The sequence below is a fragment of the Pteropus vampyrus genome, unplaced genomic scaffold, assembly GCF_000151845.1.
Source record: "Pteropus vampyrus isolate Shadow unplaced genomic scaffold, Pvam_2.0 Scaffold429, whole genome shotgun sequence".
In the NCBI taxonomy this organism is placed as follows: domain Eukaryota; kingdom Metazoa; phylum Chordata; class Mammalia; order Chiroptera; family Pteropodidae; genus Pteropus; species Pteropus vampyrus.
Window position 1 is genome coordinate 122,788 of NW_011889210.1, and position 10,165 is coordinate 132,952.

Sequence of the window (10,165 nt, forward strand, 5' to 3'; positions counted from 1 at the left end):
AGATTTGAGCAGAAATAGGACTGTTTCAGGGGAGGCAGCGTTTCAGGCCCGTGGCTTCCTTCACATTCGAGCTGTTGTTTTCCTTCGAATTTTGAACCCAGGGATCAGACACTAAACTCGGCTCCGCACAGGCAGATGTATCCCCTGGCGAGTTCGTTTTAATCTCTGGGCTTCTGTAAATGCGGCTTCGTTCGCATGCTCTGGTATTTTGTTAGCATGAGCAGGGAGCGGAGAGCTGCTCCCCCCCAACCCCCCTACAATCTACAGCTAGGGGAAAATGTCCCTTTATATTGCCTATAAATTATCTGGTCTTCCTCACAGCACCATTCCTGGCCAGTAGAGAAAAAAATACTTAGTCTTATCAGGTTTGAAACTTAATATAATTTGAACTTTGAACAGTTTTAGGTCATGCACGCCCTTTTATAGAGATGATGCTCAGCGTCTCGGATCTCTATTTATAGTCTTTCAAGGCCCACCTGGCCTTCCTCCAAGAGGGTGTCAGGGTGTCTGGGGCCAAGAGTGTCATTCGGGCCGCCTGGTGGGGGAGGGGAGGGGGCCGTGGTCACCGAACGTCTCACTAACTGGACGGGGCTTGGTGTGCCGGTGCAGGCAGTCGACATTTGTTTCCTGCAGCCCCTTATGACAAACGTGGGCTCCGCTGGGCCTCACTGGCCTCCGGCAGCACTGAGTCTTTGCCCGCGTCCAGCCCCAGCCAGAGTCACCTTCGTGACCAGCCTCGGTCCCCCTGCCATCGGAGCTTCCCCTCGGGGGCCTACGCACCTGTGGGGCGCATTCAAATGTCGAGGAACTGAGAACAGTAGCAAATGTCAAAGAAGAGTCTGCAAGGCCAGGTTTATTTTGACGGGAGCCTGTTCCATCTTGTTTCAAGGATGCTCGCTCCAGGTCAGAAACAGAGAGATGGGAGGTCTCCGTGTCCCCCGGCTGAGCCGCTACTCCCGGTTCCGGGGCGAAGCCTGCAGACGGGAAACTGCGAGCACGCACCTCCCCATCTCAACTTCACTTTCGCCCTAAGGAAGCAACTAGAATCTTCCATTCCATTCCAGTTCTGAATTTCACAGCGGTGTCCTTCCGTGTGAGTCTGTCGGCATCTATTTTTTGTTTGTTGGTTTGTTTGTTTCTGCTAAGATCTTGATGGGTCCTTTCAGCCTGGAAATTTATGTTCTTGATTTGGACATTTTCGTGAATTGTTTCCTTGATGAATTATGCTTCTCACTCTTTTTCTGTATAGTTTATTGTTCAGATGTTGGGCATTTTGGACTGTTTTTCTAATTTTCTCATCTTTTTTTCATACATATTACCCTTTTTTTGCACCTTTACAACATTGTATAATATTTATCCACCTTCGTGTTTAAAATCTTCTATTAAGATTGTCATTTCTGCCGTCGTTTCGAAGTTCTGAAAGCTTCCTGTCCTCTCTCCTGCTCTTCCTGCCACTTTCTTCTCTCTTTCTCTCCCTCGTCATCTGAATCTTTAAAAAATAATATCTTTTCTTTTTTCTTGGGCGCAATGTCTTCCCTTATCTTTCTGAGACCGTCAATTCTTGCTTCGTTTCAAGTCCTTTCTGCGAAGTCTCTGTTTGCTCCAAGGCGGATCGATGTGTGTTTGCTTTGCGTCTTCTGGGTAAGGTGCATTCCTCAGATTCAGGTCGTGCTTGGCGGTGGCTTGTGACTGTGTCGGGTGTGTAGCTTCTGGTCTCGTGGGGGCGTGCTCTCATCTTCTGAGTTTTTGTTTTCGACCCCCATGGCCACGTCATCGAGCTTGTGTTTTTTCCTCTTCTCTCTTGAAAATGCAGGTCTTGTTACAACTTGTCCTTGTGGAAAATTCTTTCTCCCAGGTCCGAGCACAGTGTTACTGGATTTCATTTAAACACACACACACACGCACACACACGCGACCTTTTGGTGCAGTGATTTTTTGAGACAATTGTGAGTGCCTCTGAAGTCACAGCCTCTGCAACTGTGTCCCTGTCCCCAAGCCCTTCCTATTCCTCTCCAGCTGTAGAGAAGAGACACGTAAGAAGAGTAAGAAGGTCACTATCAGGAGCTCGCCGTCCAGACGGAGAGGGTGACATACACACAGAGACCGCGGTCACCGTGTACCTCCTGCGCTCGCATCCACGTTGAGGATGAGCCAGGGCGTGGCTCACTTTCCCGGGGTGTCCAGAAGAGCTTCACATAAAGCGGGTACGAGGCATGTTGGACTGGATCGAAATAGACATTTCTTGTCAAAATGTCCTGGCCTCGTTGCTTAGAGCTGATGTCACTGGTCCTCCTCCGTCAGCTCGTTCTGACTTGGTAATGTTCATGAATGAACTGATTTTAGGATTCTCATGGGCCTATATTAAGTACAAAACATCTAATTTCCACTTGTGTATTTCACTTGGAGACTGAGCACTGGTTTAAACCTGCTTTGCAGCTTTTCATCGTTACTCTTCGATTTTTTTAAAAACCGAGTAAAATATTTAAGATTATTTTAGAGGAAGAAAGGAAGATTAAAACGTGTAAGACGTTTAAGTGGAAAACCTGTAACAAATTGCGTTAGGTGCGATTCCTGGTTAAGAGTTAACGTCTGTGAGCTTTTTCTCTCCACTTGGTCAGTCAATGCAGAGCAAATGCACCCCACGTCCGCCAGAGGGCGAAAAAGCGCTGATTTTAAAGCCTGGCCAGGGAGCCCTCCCTGGGCTGAGATAATCACCTCCCTCATGACACACAAACCGCCTGGCAAAACACAGTGAGTGGTTCCTTTCATTTTTATTTAAATATCTGCTCTAATGGGAGAGCAAAGGACAAAATGCAGGACAGTCCCAGGTCAAAGTGGCAAGTCTTTAAAAGTGGCTAATTTCTTGCTTCAAGAATTCTAAATACAGCCCCGGGGTCAGAAAAATATCCAAAGAAAGACGGCAGTGATCACAGAACCCGATCTCTTTCTTTAATAGGGGTGGAAAACGAGGCGCCCAGAAAGTCCCGGCCAGGGTCAGATGATTTGTTAGTAGCAGAGGCGAGACTGGCAGTAAGTTCCAATCCTGTTCCTGGTGTCCCGTACCATGCGATCAACGGTGCCAGCATAGTGGATGGAGCTGGTATTGTAGACACACACATGCATTTTTTTTTAATATACATATATATGTACGTGTATATGTGCTTCCCCGGTGATGATTTATGATTTGAGAGGTTTACGATTGGAGATCTGGCATTAAGAAACATTCTGGGGCTTTTATGTGTCCTTGTTTATAAGCTTTTAAAACCTCTCCCCCCCAACTCCCTTCTTTATATAACTGGATGCAAATGGCAGTGCTTATGTTGGGGATGGCTAATGGGTTCCACAAGGTCCAAGCTCTTGAAATAATTGACCAATCACCGAAAGACCACAGTTTAGAAAGCACATTGTAAACTTCCCTGTGAAGTCTCCAAAAGTTTTATTAACATGCATGACGTTAATGGTTGGGCTTCTTTTGCCATAATGGAGGGTGTGTCCCACTGCTCCAGAACAATGAGGCATTTGAGGGAGCTATCAGATTTCACTTTTGGCTGAACTTGGCTGCAAGCTCTTCTACATGGAATGCATCTGTGTTCACCTTCGAGGCAGGGAAGATGATTTTCTAAGTTAAAACAAAGCAAGTCTTATACTCTGAAATTGTTTTTTAAAAAAGCCATCAACAAACGTGTTCTTGTTAGAAGTCAAGAAGGAATATTCTCCTCAATGTTTTCTGTAGTGGGAGTTTCTCCAGGCCTCCAAATGTTCTGAGTAGCAGCCTGTCTGTGTCTAAGGTGAGAGTCAGTGAATGTGGAGATATATTTACAATGAGAGTTATGGGCAAAGAGTCGAGATTTTAATACAAAGCAATGCACGAAAGAACTGGCCTCGAGCAAATGTTATCGTCCCCCACTGGGGTTACGTGATCTTGGGTAAGGGGCTTCATTTGCAGAACAAGATTGGGCTGGAAGAGAATCAAAGACCCTCCCCACCCAAGACTTCTTGTGGCCGTGACTTCATAATTGCATACCGAGTGGAATTTACTTACGGCCTTAAGTCGCTTAGAATTTTTAACAGGGTCGTAACACGGGGTATGTTGTTTATATACCGTTTGGTTACCATTTTGATGACTTGGGAAAGCCTGGTGTTGGTGTACAAGGCATCGGTTCCCACGACAGCTCCAGGTGAATTAGTCTCGTGAAAGGACGCCCTTTAAAGTCCCTAGGGAAATCTAATGTGACTTACAGTGTGACCATAGCTACATCTGTAACCATAGCTACATCTATACAGTGTGTGTGTGTGTTTATTTGTGCCTCTGCACTAGAACACACGCTCTGTGAAGGCAGAGGCTCTGTTTGGGGGTTAATAAAATCTAAACCCCAAATCCTAATCCAGATCCCCAAATCCTAAACTCATTGCTATGCTCAGTGCCTACCGTGGTGCCTGGCACGTCATGGGAGCTCAGCAAGCATTTGTCAGATCGAGAATGAATCTCCCGCTGTCGGCTCCGGACTAGGATTTGGGGTTTGGATTTTATTGATTCTGCGGACAGGGTACTTAGCTTCCATGCGGCTTCCTTATCTCACCTGCCTCAAAAATACTACGTGAGGATGAAAAGAGACACTGCGACAAAAAGGGACCCCCAGCCCCAGCCCGGAGAAGGCACCGCGTGGAGGGAAGCCCCCTGCCCCTCTTCCTCTCTCGCCGAGCACGCCAGACAGTCACATCCCCGGGCCCAGCGGGAAGCCCGCCCGCCGCGAGTCAGCACTGCGTTCTTTCCGAGGGGCCAAGCCGAGGCCTCCCCGCTCCCGAAGATGGACACATAAGCACTGTTTTCCTCCACGCGCATCTGACGTCCCTGTGAGCGTGGTGACGGCAGGTGTATATTTTCCCAGAGTCAAGAAAAATGGTGGTTTATTAATTTAAGTTTAAAAATAGAAAGAAATTAAGATTTAAGAGCTACAATTTTACCATCTAGGGACTATGAGCTTAAGCATTTACCCTACTCCCCAGCACACAGGTCATAGTTTATAAACATAAAGCTTTCGACAAGGCCTCTTTTCATTTGGACTTAAGAACTAATATTTTTCCAGCAGAAGGTGAACTCCCTTCGAAATAGGAGCCATTGCGGACAGTAACAAGGTCAGCACCGAGCATCTGCTGGGAGTTCCCCGTGCACTGTTGAACGCACTGTTCACATGAGACCTGTGACTCAGCTGCCACTGTGTCTTGTATCTGTTCGGAGCTGGGTAACCAACACAGGGCCAAGGGACCAGTTACCGCTGCGGCGCGGAGTTGCCCCGTGTTCATCCCGACCTCCGTGCTAAGACTCCTCGAGCGACGGCAGAGCCAGTGCCAGTGACGTGCCAGTGCCACCTAAATAAGTGAATAAAACAAACATGAAAACGAAGAAAACAAAAACCTGCGTTCCTGTTTGCGGAGGTGTTTGTCATTTACACATGGGCTGGTTCCACGTCATCTTGGCTCATTCCGTGCGGGAGCGAGCAGGACTTCGTACCACTCTGAGATGAGACGGGGGTGCTGACTACTTCACGGAAAGTCCCAGTTGACAAGGGACGGAGGCCGCAGCTCCGCCTTCTGACCTTAGACGGCTGCCCTTTCCCCCACCCTCCTTGGCCTTTCCAGGAGGACGATGACTGTCCCTTTGCTAGGGACTTACCTGTGTAGTCACAGTGCCTTCTAAGTGCCAGTTACTCTAGTAGCTGTCGTGAGCACACGGCACTCAGATAAACATGGACACGATCCCTCCTCCCTGGAGAAGAGAGAGAAAATAAACAAATAAGCCGGAAGATATCCATCAGGCGGCCTTAGTGCCGTGGATGGAATTAAAGTGTGTGGCTCGAGGACGGAAGACACAGGCAGGTGAAGAAGCTCAGTCACGGTCATGGTCACGGTCACGGGCGGAGCCCGCATTCCCACCCAGGCAGCCTGGCTCCACCATCTGGCCTCAGACGCCCCAGGCCACCGCCTCTGGGCTCAGGGCTTGTGCATCCCCCCCACCCCCAGTTCCCGCCTCCCCCCCATGAGTGTGATTTCATGGGGTGCGATCTCATCCAGTGTGGAAAACACGTGCTCCGATCCGTCACACGCTCTCATCCTGCCATCTGTCCCCTGAGGCGGAGTTCCCGCCAAAGCGTCCACTGTGGGTGTCAGCCTGGACGCGGGCTCTCTCAGCTCCTCTGGGGACGCTGACACCATGAAGGTTGCTGTCTTAAAATCCCTGGCGTCCTGCGGGCTCCCACGGGTGACGTGGCTGACGCCAGGCTCCACTCCGGGTCCTCTCCGGGATTTTCGCACAGTTGCCCCACTGTCCCTCCCATGAAATGGCCCATGTTTGCCAACTCCCAGCGTCGTTTCTGACTGGCCCCCCGTCTCCCATCCGTAAGAACCCCCACCGGACCCCTTTTTCATGCATAAAATAACTACCCTTGGGTATCCAGTCTGTTCTTTTTGTTTTGCTAAAACATATGGCAACTTACAATGAATATTCTTTGTACCTTGTTTCACACTTAAAAATATACCTTAGAATTTTTTCACATGAGAACACAGACCTACTTTATCCGTTTTCACATCTGCATAGTGTTTCCTTGTACATATAAAGTGTAATCTAACGATTCTTGATTGAACAGTTGTTTCCAGGTGTTAGCAATTATCTTCAATGCTGCAGATGAAGGCCAGTGTGCCTGTGAGTGTATGTGTGCATGAGTGTGTGCCTGTGAGTGTGTGTGCCTGTGAGTGTGTGGGTGTGCATGAGTGTGTGCCTGTGAGTGTGTGTGCATGAGTGTGTGCCTGTGAGTGTGTGTGTGTGCATGAGTGTGTCTGTGCCTGTGAGTGTGTGTGTGCCTGTGAGTGTGTGTGCCTGTGAGTGTGTGTATGAGTGTGTGCCTGTGAGTGTGTGTGTGCATGAGTGTGTGCCTGTGAGTGTGTGTGCCTGTGTGTGTGTGCATGCATGAGTGTTTGCCTGTGAGTGTGTGTGTGCATGAGTGTGTCTGTGCCTGTGAATGTGTGTGTGTGCATGAGTGTGTGCCTGTGAGTGTGTGTGCCTGTGTGTGTGCATGCATGAGTGTTTGCCTGTGAGTGTGTGTGTGCATGAGTGTGTCTGTGCCTGTGAATGTGTGTGTGTGCACGAGTGTGTGCCTGTGAGTGTGTGCGTGTGCGTGAGTGTGTGTGTTCCGACGTAAATATATCTGAGCATCTCTATTCCGTGAATGCATCTGTAGAATAAATGCATGATGAAGTGACTGCTGAGTAAAGAATATATTTGTTTTATTCATTTTTAATTGGTTCAACATTGGTCAATTTTGCATCCAGAAAGGTCGTATTGATTTAGTCGCACCAACGGTGTATGTTTCCCCATTAACTTTTTCAAGTCGTATAGGTAAACGAGCCTAGTACATTGTTTTAATTTGTATTTTTAAATATAAATGGGTCTCGGGATCAATTTCTTCTCTAAGTCTTTCGTATGTCCTTTTCCATCTGTTCACATTGCTGCCGAGTATTTATTGGGTCTTTGTATTTTTAGCCTATCGATTTGTGAGATTTCTTCATATATTTAGGCATTAGTTCTATGTTGTATGTGCTGTTAATATTTCCAGCTCGGTTTTATTTATTTATTTTTTCCCCTGAAGAAGTGTTAAAATTTACCTCAATTGACATATTTTTCCTTAATGACTTTCTTTCTCTTTCTTTTCGGTTTCTTTCTTTGTTTCTTTGTTTCTTTCCTCCCTCCCTCCCTCCTTCCTTCCTTCCTTCCTTTCTGCCTTTCTAGACATATTTTTCGAGCAGTTTTTGGTTCATGGCAAAGTTGAGAGGCAGGTACAGAGAGTTCCCACGTGTCCGCTACCTCAGATGTACCTCCGCCATCATCAACATCTCCACCAAAGTGGTGCATTGCTGCAGTCAGCGGACCGGCGTCAAACGTCGTCATCCCTCAGAGTCTACGGTTGACTTTAGGATTCATTCTGGGGTCGTACATTCCCCGAGTTTGGACAAACATGCAAGGGTCTTAATCCGCCATCACGGGATCTTGCAGAACAACTTCACCACCCTAAGAATCCTCCATGCTCGGCCTGCTCACCCTCCTCTCTGCCCAGCCTCTGGCTACCACCGACCTTTTCGCTGTCCCCATAGTTTTGCCTCTTCTAAGTCATGTAGTTGGAATCATCGGATTGTATGTAACTTTTTGCAAATTGGCTTCTTTCACTTAGTGACATGAGTCTAAGTTTCCTCCACGTCTTTTCATGGCTTGAGAGCTCGTTTCCTTCTAGCACTGGATAATGTCCCACGGTCTGGACGGGCCACAGACTATTCGTCCGTCACCTACAGAAGGACAGCTCGCTTCCAGGTTTTGGCGATTATGAATGGAACTGCTATAACCATCTGTGTCCTTCTGCCTCTGTGGTTTTTCTTTGAAAGCTTTTCTCAATTCTGATACATTTAATTTTTTATAACCTATTTTTCTTCTAGCTTGTGATTTTACTGTTTATTTTTTTAATCCATTTGAAATGATTTTAGTGTGAGAATGTCTATCCATTTTTCTCTTCACCTATCTCATGAGTTATACTGATGGCTAGAGCTACATTTAGCACTTCTTTGGCATCTACCTAAGATGTAGCAAAATGTTTGGGATACACATGGCCTAAAAAACTTACTCGTTAGCTGCAACAATACATATGGGCTTTAATAAACATTAAGCGGACAACTAACATGTAGGAACTGCCAACACAGTAAGAGTAGCTGCCATTTATTGAGCAGTCACCACCAGCTGGGTAGACTCTGTCCAAGGTTAGCCCATTTGAAACCCAACAGTTCTGCAAGGCATTGATCATCGTCTCCGGTTTACACATAAGAGAATGAGCGATCTCGAGGTCACACATCTTAAAAGTGGCAGAGCTTGGGCTCGAATACAGGTCGGCGCAGCTTCAAGAAACCAGGGTTTTGACAGCCTCCCACGCTGGCAGGGACATGAATGGTGTAACCAGTACGAGAACTAACCCTTCTCCAGGCCATTCACAGAATTGATAACCCTGAGTGTCCCGTCTCTACATCGAGTGTTTTACTGAATTGGACTTAAACCTCTTCGCCATGCACCGAGCCCGATGAGGTGAGACTTGCTGAGTGTTACACGCTGGCTCCTGTCCCAGCACAGTGCACACGAGCACTTTGCAGTGATAATTCCCTCCTAATTGGTTGTAACTAATGCACGGCCATTCTGGAATTTGTCACTTACGGAAATGTACCTTAGCAAATGGACCGTGTTCTCCATCTAAATGTAAATTCACACACACTGAGAAACAGCTGGGTCAGAGGCACGTGGGACCAGAGGAAAGAGGCGGCCTGAGGGACGGGCTGCGTGGGCAGTGGGTGACCTGGTGAGGGGCCCCTCCCGCCAAGCCTCCCTGGAGACGGTGGCTGAGAGGAATCAAAGCCCCTAAGTCACAGTGTGTCCCCTGGGTCACGCCTCCTCCTCCAGAAGCCTGTGTCTTCACACATAGGATGGGGGTTCTGTTCGATCTATGGGGTCAGCGGCTATGCAGAGCTGACTCGGGGCCACTGCACGGAAGGGGGTTGGGAGGGACTCGTCCCTCAGTTCCCGCTCAGCCCCTCAGCCCTCCGCTTCGCCCATCGTATGTCACAAGTCCCCAGGGCGAATGAGAGTCAAAGCACTGGCAGTGAGGGTCCCCACAGAGCCTCCAGCTCTGACAGTCTGACGTTCAGGAGACCTCGCTCCTGAACCCCCTCCCCAGCTGCATCACATGCAAGCGCGCTGGGAAGGCCAGCGTGACAAACAGATACGCCGCACGCACGCTGTGGATTTCCAGGACCTCCGCACACCCAACGCCTTGGGGAGGTGCGGGGGACGGCGTCGGAGCAGAGGCCAGTGGAAGCAGCCTGGGGCGTCCTGGCACCCTGCGGGAGCAGGTGAACAGACACCGTGGGGCGGACGGCCCATGCCCCGTGGAAGAGGCTAACGCAGCAGAGGGCGACATGACATCTGCGTCCCTGTGTGGGGTTCCTGGGGATGGCAGGGGCTGAGGACAGGTGGAGCTCCAGCCTGTCCCCGCCGGCCAGCTTCAGGCAGTGCCAGCTGGAGCTGGGGCGGTGGGGGTGGGGCGGGCTCTGATTTCAGGAAGGGGCGCCAGGGGCCTCA